The following is a 9,433-nucleotide window of genomic DNA, read 5'->3' as shown; positions in this document are numbered from 1 at the left end:
GGGGGGGAAAAAAAAAAAAACCCCCCCCAAAAATTTCCCCCGGGTTGGCCCAAAACCCCAAATTTAAAAACCCCCTTTTTCAAATTAAAAAATTTGAAAAAAAAAGGGGAACCCCTTTTGGGGGGGACCCCCCCCCCCCAAAAAAAAAACCCCCCCCCCTTTTTTTGGGGGCCCCCCTTTTTTTTTCCCCCCCCTTTAAATTTTTTAAAGGGCCCCCGGGGCCAAAAAAAAAAAAATTTTCGAAATTTCCCCAAAAACCCCCCAAAAAATTTTTGGTCTTTTTTCCCGGGGTTTAAAAAAAAATTTTGGAAAAAAAGGGGGGTTTTTAAAAAAAAAAGGGGGTTTTTGGGGGGGGGAAACCCCCAAAAAAAAAAAAAAAAGGGGGGAAAAATTTTTCCCCTTTTTTTTTTTCCCCCCCCTAAAGGAAAAAATTTTTTTTTGGGGGGGGGGGGAAAACCCTTTTGGGGTTTAAAAAAAACCCCCCAAATTTGGGTTTCCCCGGGGGGGTTTTTAAAAAAAAAACCCCCCGGCTTTTTGGGAACCCCCCCCTTTTCTCCCAAAGGGTTTAAAAAACCTTTTTCCCCCGGTTTCCCGGGCCCAAAAACCCCCTTTTTTAATAAATTTTTTTTTTAAAAAATTTTTCCCCCCCCCTTTTTTTTAAATTTTTTTAAATTTTTTGGGGGCCCCCCCCCTTTTCCCCCCCCCCCCCAAAATTTTTTTTTTAAAAAAGGGGGGAAAAAAAAATTTTGGGGGGCCCCCCTTCCCCCCCGGGGGGAAAAGGTTTTTTAAAAAAAACCCCCGGGGGTTTGGGGGGGGGGTTTTGGGTTTTTTTTTTTAAAAAAAAAAGGGGGGGGAAAAAAGCCCCGGGGGGCCCCAAAAAAACCCCCCCCCCTTTTAAAAAATTTTAAAGGGGGGGGCCCAAAACCCCCCAAAAAAAAGGGGGGAATTTCCCTCAAAAAAAAAATTTTTTGGGGCCCGGGGGAAAAAAAAAAAAAAAAAGGGGCCAAAAAAAAACCCCCCCTTTGGAAAGGGGGAAAAGGGGGGGGGGGAAAAAAGCTTTTGGGGAAAAAAAAAAAATTTTGCCCCCCCCTTTTGGGAAAAAAGGGGAAAAGCAAACCCAAAAAAATTTTTCCCCCTTTTTTGGGGGGGGGGGGCCCCAAAGGGTTTTTTTTTTTGGGGGGGTTTTTTTTTTTCCCCCTTTTTAAAAGGGGGAAAAAAAAAAATTGGGGGGAAAAAAAAAAAAACCCCCCCCCGGGGGGGCCCTTTTTTTCTTTTTTTTAAAACCCCAAAAAAATTTTTAAAAAAACCCCCTTTTTTTAAAAAAAAAACCCCCGGGTTTGGGGTTTTGGCCCCAAAAAACCAAAAAACCCCTTTTCCCTTAAACCCAGAAAAAGTTTTTTAAAAAAAAAGGGGGGTTTTTTTTAAATTTGATTTTCACCTTATAATGAACCACGCCGCTGAGGGCTGAACTCCACGTCAGTGTGATGGAGGTGGTTGTAATATCCTCAGCTGTCAGATTCAGGATCGTTTCAGGCTCTGGGGAGAAAATAGAGAAGCATGCCCGGGATCAGTAGTCATCAAAACCGCAACTCACGTTTCCTCCCTTTTGGAAAGGAGGATAGATAGAGTTTCAGTGGCCGGGGAAGACCCCATTCAGATTTCTCCCAGAAAACTCGGGAAATCCACTCAAGCGCGTCTACAAGGCGACTCTCCATGAGGAAACGATGCCCTGACTGGAAAAGCAAGATCCCTAAAGTAAGACGATAACTTTAAGAATTGGATTTAGGTACGTCTCGAGGATGGTGAAATCAAAAGTGGATCTGCAGGGTATGAGACAGAGAGAGTATCGTTTTGCTGCACCTTGGCAGTTTGCCAAGATACTGTGGTCAAGGCACCGCATGCCGTGACCCGTCGACAGGAATCTAAAGTCCATGCCGTCTTGCTGCCGAGGTGGTTCGGTTACGTTTCTTTGTGGCTCTTTTTACTTTTCTAGGATCTCGCGTGTCGGTAGCACATTTCAGAGATACTACGTCGCAGTTTTGAAGAGACAAAAATAACACTCTCGGTGGAACTTCAAAGGAAGATTCACGAAGCCACGGTCCATGGCACTGCAAACCTTCAAATCCATCCCTCTTTTCTACATTGCAAACAGCAAAACTAGAAATAATACTTTCAAGGAAAGAGAATCTTTTGCTTACTTGTGAACACTGTAAGAGCCGCTCCACTGCCTTGCGTAACGTTGTCTTCAGCCACAGCGAACACTTGCACCGTATACATGCTCCCCGGTGTCAGCCCAGTTAAAACAGCCATTTCAGAATCCACTCTTGTATCGAAGTCGGGCACTCCTGTGACTTGAACATTGTACCCGACTGCGACGCCTTCTGTCAGGTTCCACGTTAGGCTGAAGGACTTTGTCGTGATGTTTTCAGCAGTCAAACCTAAAATGTTTCCGGGCACTGTGGGAACACAAGTTCGATGATCGTTAGGCGGTTTTCTTTGCTTAGAAAGCCGTCTGTTTGATGATAATTAAAGAATCAAATGCAGAGACAGAGGGACAGACAAATACATCAAATAAATGAATGACTCGAAAAGTTCAGGAAGACATTCTTCCTCTGATACACTAACGCATACAATGTCCTCAAATGTCGATTAAACCGTCCACGTGATTTCATGAAAGGGTTTATCAGGACAATAACAGTTTAGGACAAGGTTGAAACAAAAAAGCAACTCCAGATCTCAGGGTACCCGGTAGATTCCGACGACCCTGGGGTGACCGATCGTCAAGCGGGCAACGAGACTGGCGCGCTTTGCGGACTTCTCCTGTGTTTCACAAAGGATTTAAAAAGGCACGCTATTTGGGCTACACGTCTTTGACCGTGTGCCCTGGAACCCGTTCTTGGCGATTTAACACACAACCATACCCTCTAATTTCGGTCCTCTGAAGACTCTCGGTTCCATCTCCTTTGGCAATTGTTGACCCGGCCGCTTTTATCCACCTGAACTTGCCCGTCCTCTACTCAGAATATGTCAGCCGTCCACATCATCCTTTCCTTCTATGTTGACCTCTTGCTACAGAGAACACGCTCTTGTAGGGGTCAGTCGAACCAGTTTATACCTCAGACGTTTTGTCCAGCCTGCTATAGTCCGGCCTTTTCGCTAGAGATCGCTCAGCAGATGATACGCAATGAAGTCCGAACCGCCCAGGAATACGCACCTGTGGAAACCGTGAGAGAGGCAGCATCGCCTTCAGTGAAGTTGTCTCCATCCACAGCAGATACTTCCACCGTGTAGTTCCGGCCAGGTATCAGCTGACTTATGGTGGCGGTCTCCGAATACACTGTCAAATCAGGGAGGGTAGTTCCAGGAATTTTCACCTTATAATGAACCACGCCGCTGAGGGCTGAACTCCACGTCAGTGTGATGGAGGTGGTTGTAATATCCTCAGCTGTCAGATTCAGGATCGTTTCAGGCTCTGGGGAGAAAATAGAGAAGCATGCCGGGATCAGTAGTCATCAAAACCGTAACTCACGTTTCCTCCCTTTTGGAAAGGAGGATAGATAGAGTTTCAGTGGCCGGGGAAGACCCAATTCAGATTCCTCCCAGAAAACTCGGGAAATCCACTCAAGCGCTCGTCTACAAGCGACTCTCCATGAGGAAACGATGCCCTGACTGGAAAAGCAAGATACCAAAAGTAAGACGATAACTTTAAGAATCGAATTTAGGTACGTCTGAAGGACGGTGAAATCAAAAGCGGATCTGCAGGGTATGAGACAGAGAGAGTATCGTTTTGCTGCGCCTTGGCAGTTTGCCAAGATACTGTGGTCAAGGCACAGCATGCCGTGACCCATCGACAGGAATCTAAAGTCCATGCCGTCTTGCTGCCGAGGTGGTTCGGTTACGTTTCTTTGGGGCTCTTTTTAGTTTTCTAGGATCTCGCATGTCGGTAGCACATTTCAGAGATACTACGTCGCAGTTTTGAAGAGACAAAAGTAACACTCTCGGTGGAACTTCAAAGGAAGATTCACGAAGCCACGGTCCATGGCACTGCAAACCTTCAAATCCATCTTCTTTTCTACATTGCAAACAGCAAAACTAGAAATAATACTTTCAAGGAAAGAGAATCTTTTGCTTACTTGTGAACACTGTAAGAGACGCTCCACTGCCTTGCGTAACGTTGTCTTCAGCCACAGCGAACACTTGCACCGTATACATGCTCCCCGGTGTCAGCCCAGTTAAAACAGCCATTTCAGAATCCACTCTTGTATCGAAGTCGGGCACTCCTGTGACTTGAACATTGTACCCGACTGCGACGCCTTCTGTCAGGTTCCACGTTAGGCTGAAGGACTTTGTCGTGATGTTTTCAGCAGTCAAACCTAAAATGTTTCCGGGCACTGTGGGAACACAAGTTCGATGATCGTTAGGCGGTTTTCTTTGCTTAGAAAGCCGTCTGTTTGATGATAATTAAAGAATCAAATGCAGAGACAGAGGGACAGACAAATACATCAAATAAATGAATGACTCGAAAAGTTCAGGAAGACATTCTTCCTCTGATACACTAACGTACAATGTCCTCAAATGTCGATTAAACCGTCACGTGATTTCATGAAAGGGTTTATCAGGACAATAACAGTTTAGGACAAGGTTGAAACAAAAAAGCAACTCCAGATCTCAGGGTACCCGGTAGATTCCGCCGACCCTGGAGTGACCGATCGTCAAGCGGGCAACGAGACTGGCGCGCTTTGCGGACTTCTCCTGTGTTTCACAAAGGATTTAAAAGGCACGCTATTTGGGCTACGTCTTTGACCGTGTGCCCTGGAACCCGTTTCTTGAGCGACGATTTAACACACAACCATACCCTCTAATTTCGGTCCTCTGAAGACTCTCGGTTCCATCTCCTTTGGCAATTGTTGACCCGGCCGCTTTTATCCACCTGAACTTGCCCGTCCTCTACTCAGAATATGTCAGCCGTCCACATCATCCTTTCCTTCTATGTTGACCTCTTGCTACAGAGAACACGCTCTTGTAGGGGTCAGTCGAACCAGTTTATACCTCAGACGTTTTGTCCAGCCTGCTATAGTCCGGCCTTTTCGCTAGAGATCGCTCAGCAGGTGATACGCAATGAAGTCCGAATCGCCCAGGAATACTCACCTGTGGAAACCGTGAGAGAGGCAGCATCGCCTTCAGTGAAGTTGTCTCCATCCACAGCAGATACTTCCACCGTGTAGTTCCGGCCAGGTATCAGCTGACTTATGGTGGCGGTCTCGAATACACTGTCAAATCAGGGAGGGTAGTTCCAGGAATTTTCACCTTATAATGAACCACGCCGCTGAGGGCTGAACTCCACGTCAGTGTGATGGAGGTGGTTGTAATATCCTCAGCTGTCAGATTCAGGATCGTTTCAGGCTCTGGGGAGAAAATAGAGAAGCATGCCCGGGATCAGTAGTCATCAAAACCGCAACTCACGTTTCCTCCCTTTTGGAAAGGAGGATAGATAGAGTTTCAGTGGCCGGGGAAGACCCAATTCAGATTCCTCCCAGAAAACTCGGGAAATCCACTCAAGCGCTCGTCTACAAGGCGACTCTCCATGAGGAAGCGATGCCCTGACTGGAAAAGCAAGATCCCTAAAGTAAGACGATAACTTTAAGAATTGGATTTAGGTACGTCTCGAGGATGGTGAAATCAAAAGTGGATCTGCAGGGTATGAGACAGAGAGTATCGTTTTGCTGCACCTTGGCAGTTTGCCAAGATACTGTGGTCAAGGCACCGCATGCCGTGACCCGTCGACAGGAATCTAAAGTCCATGCCGTCTTGCTGCCGAGGTGGTTCGGTTACGTTTCTTTGTGGCTCTTTTACTTTGCTAGGATCTCGCGTCGGTAGCACATTTCAGAGATACTACGTCGCAGTTTTGAAGAGACAAAAATAACACTCTCGGTGGAACTTCAAAGGAAGATTCACGAAGCCACGGTCCATGGCACTGCAAACCTTCAAATCCATCCCTCTTTTCTACATTGCAAACAGCAAAACTAGAAATAATACTTTCAAGGAAAGAGAATCTTTTGCTTACTTGTGAACACTGTAAGAGACGCTCCACTGCCTTGCGTAACGTTGTCTTCAGCCACAGCGAACACTTGCACCGTATACATGCTCCCCGGTGTCAGCCCAGTTAAACCAGCCATTTCAGAATCCACTCTTGTATCGAAGTCGGGCACTCCTGTGACTTGAACATTGTACCCGACTGCGACGCTTCTGTCAGGTTCCACGTTAGGCTGAAGGACTTTGTCGTGATGTTTTCAGCAGTCAAACCTAAAATGTTTCCGGGCACTGTGGGAACACAAGTTCGATGATCGTTAGGCGGTTTTCTTTGCTTAGAAAGCCGTCTGTTTGATGATAATTAAAGAATCAAATGCAGAGACAGAGGGACAGACAAATACATCAAATAAATGAATGACTCGAAAAGTTCAGGAAGACATTCTTCCTCTGATACACTAACGCATACAATGTCCTCAAATGTCGATTAAACCGTCACGTGATTTCATGAAAGGGTTTATCAGGACAATAACAGTTTAGGACAAGGTTGAAACAAAAAAGCAACTCCAGATCTCAGGGTACCCGTAGATTCCGCGACCCTGGGGTGACCGATCGTCAAGCGGGCAACGAGACTGGCGCGCTTTGGACTTCTCCTGTGTTTCACAAAGGATTTAAAAGGCACGCTATTTGGGCTACGTCTTTGACCGTGTGCCCTGGAACCCGTTTCTTGAGCGACGATTTAACACACAACCATACCCCTCTAATTTCGGTCCTCTGAAGACTCTCGGTTCCATCTCCTTTGGCAATTGTTGACCCCGGCCGCTTTTATCCACCTGAACTTGCCCGTCCTCTACTCAGAATATGTCAGCCGTCCACATCATCCTTTCCTTCTATGTTGACCTCTTGCTACAGAGAACACGCTCTTGTAGGGGTCAGTCGAACCAGTTTATACCTCAGACGTTTTGTCCAGCCTGCTATAGTCCGGCCATTCTCGCTAGAGATCGCTCAGCAGGTGATACGCAATGAAGTCCGAATCGCCCAGGAATACTCACCTGTGGAAACCGTGAGAGAGGCAGCATCGCCTTCAGTGAAGTTGTCTCCATCCACAGCAGATACTTCCACCGTGTAGTTCCGGCCAGGTATCAGCTGACTTATGGTGGCGGTCTCCGAATACACTGTCAAATCAGGGAGGGTAGTTCCAGGAATTTTCACCTTATAATGAACCACGCGCTGAGGGCTGAACTCCACGTCAGTGTGATGGAGGTGGTTGTAATATCCTCAGCTGTCAGATTCAGGATCGTTTCAGGCTCTGGGGAGAAAATAGAGAAGCATGCCCGGGATCAGTAGTCATCAAAACCGCAACTCACGTTTCCTCCCTTTTGGAAAGGAGGATAGATAGAGTTTCAGTGGCCGGGGAAGACCCAATTCAGATTCCTCCCAGAAAACTCGGGAAATCCACTCAAGCGCTGCGTCTACAAGGCGACTCTCCATGAGGAAGCGATGCCCTGACTGGAAAAGCAAGATCCCTAAAGTAAGGCGATAACTTTAAGAATTGGATTTAGGTATGTCTGAGGATGGTGAAATCAAAAGTGGATCTGCAGGGTATGAGACAGAGAGAGTATCGTTTTGCTGCACCTTGGCAGTTTGCCAAGATACTGTGGTCAAGGCACCGCATGCCGTGACCCGTCGACAGGAATCTAAAGTCCATGCCGTCTTGCTGCCGAGGTGGTTCGGTTACGTTTCTTTGTGGCTCTTTTTACTTTGCTAGGATCTCGCGTGTCGGTAGCACATTTCAGAGATACTACGTCGCAGTTTTGAAGAGACAAAAATAACACTCTCGGTGGAACTTCAAAGGAAGATTCACGAAGCCACGGTCCATGGCACTGCAAACCTTCAAATCCATCCCTCTTTTCTACATTGCAAACAGCAAAACTAGAAATAATACTTTCAAGGAAAGAGAATCTTTTGCTTACTTGTGAACACTGTAAGAGACGCTCCACTGCCTTGCGTAGCGTTGTCTTCAGCCACAGCGAACACTTGCACCGTATACATGCTCCCCGGTGTCAGCCCAGTTAAAACCAGCCATTTCAGAATCCACTCTTGTATCGAAGTCGGGCACTCCTGTGACTTGAACATTGTACCCGACTGCGACGCCTTCTGTCAGGTTCCACGTTAGGCTGAAGGACTTTGTCGTGATGTTTTCAGCAGTCAAACCTAAAATGTTTCCGGGCACTGTGGGAACACAAGTTCGATGATCGTTAGGCGGTTTTCTTTGCTTAGAAAGCCGTCTGTTTGATGATAATTAAAGAATCAAATGCAGAGACAGAGGGACAGACAAATACATCAAATAAATGAATGACTCGAAAAGTTCAGGAAGACATTCTTCCTCTGATACACTAACGTACAATGTCCTCAAATGTCGATTAAACCGTCACGTGATTTCATGAAAGGGTTTATCAGGACAATAACAGTTTAGGACAAGGTTGAAACAAAAAAGCAACTCCAGATCTCAGGGTACCCGTAGATTCCGGCGACCCTGGGGTGACCGATCGTCAAGCGGGCAACGAGACTGAGCGCGCTTTGCGGACTTCTCCTGTGTTTCACAAAGGATTTAAAAGGCACGCTATTTGGGCTACACGTCTTTGACCGTGTGCCCTGGAACCCGTTTCTTGAGCGACGATTTAACACACAACCATACCCCTCTAATTTCGGTCCTCTGAAGACTCTCGGTTCCATCTCCTTTGGCAATTGTTGACCCCGGCCGCTTTTATCCACCTGAACTTGCCCGTCCTCTACTCAGAATATGTCAGCCGTCCACATCATCCTTTCCTTCTATGTTGACCTCTTGCTACAGAGAACACGCTCTTGTAGGGGTCAGTCGAACCAGTTTATACCTCAGACGTTTTGTCCAGCCTGCTATAGTCCGGCCTTTTCGCTAGAGATCGCTCAGCAGGTGATACGCAATGAAGTCCGAATCGCCCAGGAATACTCACCTGTGGAAACCGTGAGAGAGGCAGCATCGCCTTCAGTGAAGTTGTCTCCATCCACAGCAGATACTTCCACCGTGTAGTTCCGGCCAGGTATCAGCTGACTTATGGTGGCGGTCTCTGAATACACTGTCAAATCAGGGAGGGTAGTTCCAGGAATTTTCACCTTATAATGAACCACGCGCTGAGGGCTGAACTCCACGTCAGTGTGATGGAGGTGGTTGTAATATCCTCAGCTGTCAGATTCAGGATCGTTTCAGGCTCTGGGGAGAAAATAGAGAAGCATGCCGGGATCAGTAGTCATCAAAACCGCAACTCACGTTTCCTCCCTTTTGGAAAGGAGGATAGATAGAGTTTCAGTGGCCGGGGAAGACCCAATTCAGATTCCTCCCAGAAAACTCGGGAAATCCACTCAGCGC

General features: G+C 46.9%; 2 long non-coding RNA genes across 2 annotated transcripts; both read right to left on the bottom strand.

Moving 5' to 3' along the window:
• Window positions 1-6,258: 6,258 nt before the first annotated feature.
• Window positions 6,259-7,250, bottom strand: LOC120517558. The gene is made up of 2 exons (XR_005631054.1): window positions 7,080-7,250; window positions 6,259-6,321 (listed from the first exon to the last, which is right to left on the bottom strand). It is a non-coding gene; the product is annotated as an uncharacterized LOC120517558 (long non-coding RNA).
• Window positions 7,251-8,196: 946 nt separating this feature from the next.
• Window positions 8,197-9,187, bottom strand: LOC120517552. The gene is made up of 2 exons (XR_005631053.1): window positions 9,021-9,187; window positions 8,197-8,259 (listed from the first exon to the last, which is right to left on the bottom strand). It is a non-coding gene; the product is annotated as an uncharacterized LOC120517552 (long non-coding RNA).
• Window positions 9,188-9,433: the final 246 nt, after the last annotated feature.

The sequence above is a fragment of the Polypterus senegalus genome, chromosome 1 (genome assembly GCF_016835505.1).
Source record: "Polypterus senegalus isolate Bchr_013 chromosome 1, ASM1683550v1, whole genome shotgun sequence".
Lineage (NCBI taxonomy): Eukaryota > Metazoa > Chordata > Cladistia > Polypteriformes > Polypteridae > Polypterus > Polypterus senegalus.
The sequence above is the reverse complement of the archived record's forward strand: the minus strand, read 5'-3'. Positions and strand labels throughout refer to the sequence as shown.